This window comes from Pimephales promelas, chromosome 12, assembly GCF_988280905.1.
Source record: "Pimephales promelas chromosome 12, fPimPro1.hap1.1, whole genome shotgun sequence".
Lineage (NCBI taxonomy): Eukaryota > Metazoa > Chordata > Actinopteri > Cypriniformes > Leuciscidae > Pimephales > Pimephales promelas.
The window spans coordinates 11,779,403-11,781,007 of record NC_142780.1 but is presented as its reverse complement, the minus strand read 5'-3'; the positions used below and the strand labels follow the sequence as shown (position 1 = coordinate 11,781,007).

The 1,605-nt window shown below is 36.9% G+C and overlaps 1 long non-coding RNA gene across 1 annotated transcript; it reads right to left on the bottom strand.

Moving 5' to 3' along the window:
• Positions 1-756: 756 nt before the first annotated feature.
• On the bottom strand, positions 757-1,203 carry LOC120477873 (uncharacterized). Its single transcript, XR_016145854.1, has 3 exons — positions 1,135-1,203; positions 873-1,041; positions 757-789 (listed from the first exon to the last, which is right to left on the bottom strand). It is a non-coding gene; the product is annotated as an uncharacterized LOC120477873 (long non-coding RNA).
• Positions 1,204-1,605: the final 402 nt, after the last annotated feature.

Below are 1,605 nucleotides of genomic sequence, written 5' to 3'. Positions count from 1 at the left end.
CATTTAAACAGACAAAAATGGTAACAGTCTGAGGAGTACGATACAGCTAAATTTCTGTCCCTGAACACCAGTATAGTTTTTTAGTCAATCCAAGAGTATTGTATGATCTATAATGTCGAATTTGAGCTATGATCGAGTAGAACTAGTATTGAGATACAGCCTTTGTCAGAAGCTAAAAGTGAATCATTTGTCATTTCACTCTAAGAAATAAATCCGTAAAATAACAGAAAAAGTACTGGCAGCTCATTACCCGGACTTTGTCCCATAATTAAAAAAACGGACATTTTCTGTTAATTCACAGTGTGCCCACTGTAAATAAAACAGAAATTTTCTGTTATTTAATGGTATATCTATAGTAAAAGACTGGACACTTTCTGTAATTTAATTATATATTTATTGTAAAAAAACAGGACACTTTCTGTTTCTCATCTCTAAATTGTTTCAAGTCTGCTAATTCACGACAATTTGTTAACATTACAACAATTGCATCCACTGAAAATATTATTTTAAAATGTGTGAGGGGAAAAGGTTTTTCAGAGGAACATGGATTGGGCAGGGGGGGACTCTTCTTGTATTCAGGTAAGATGTAAAAAGAAATACAAAACACTATTTTGTGCGGCCAGGACATACTGTATTGACATACAGAACGTATCAAAACAAAGAAAACAAAGATTCTAGGTGGGGAGAACTCATCACTCACCAAGAAATCTGTAGTAAATTCTTCAGAGCCACCAGACTGATTGGACCAGGTCCTGGTAGGACTGCAGACTTGGGTTTAGCCACCAAAAACTAACAGTGTGCGGCCTATCCATCATGATGTTTCTAATTTAGTTACCGTGTACTGTAATGGTTCCGTCTACGGTTAACCGTACCTGTCTGTCTCGCGGCGAGAGGCCTTTATCACGGCCCAGCTGTCCCACCGGGTTGCCGTTGTTCTCTCCGTGCCGACACAGGTAGATGATTCAGGGCTGGACGTAGATGTTCATCAGGTAGATTATCCAGGATCTGTTTGATGAGGATGTGCCGATCCCTGTCTATCACCTAATGAAGGAGTGATCGGTATGTTCAGTTAAAGTTCCGTTTTCAGATTTGACAAAAGGTAAAACTTTACATGCTTTTCAAAGTTTTTCATACAGGGACTTCAGTAGTCTTGAAGAAATGTAATACGTTTGGTTTCCTTCATGTCAGCCATTTCGACCTTCGTTCAGGATTTCTGCACAGAAACATTGGATATGAAGAAAAAAAGATATATTTTAGCTACACAAGAAATTAAACGAAGGAAAATTAACTACACGGTATCATGCAGACCAGGTTGAGGTTGAAAAACAATTGTACCGTATTTTACATTCGTTAAATTATCAACTATACATAATCAGCCATGATGTGTTGCTTACCTTTAAATGAACTCCCGAATAAGTGCCCGTTTCTTCAGGTATTTTGTAGCTCGATCACTGCCTCAATGGGGTAGAGATGTGGTCAGTAATAACTTCTTGAATGACAGCAATCCTGAATGTCCACCACCTTAAAAAAAAAAAAAAAAAAAAAAAAGTATTACAAAATGATATTACATTAATAAAGATATTACATTACACTATCACTTCAGAA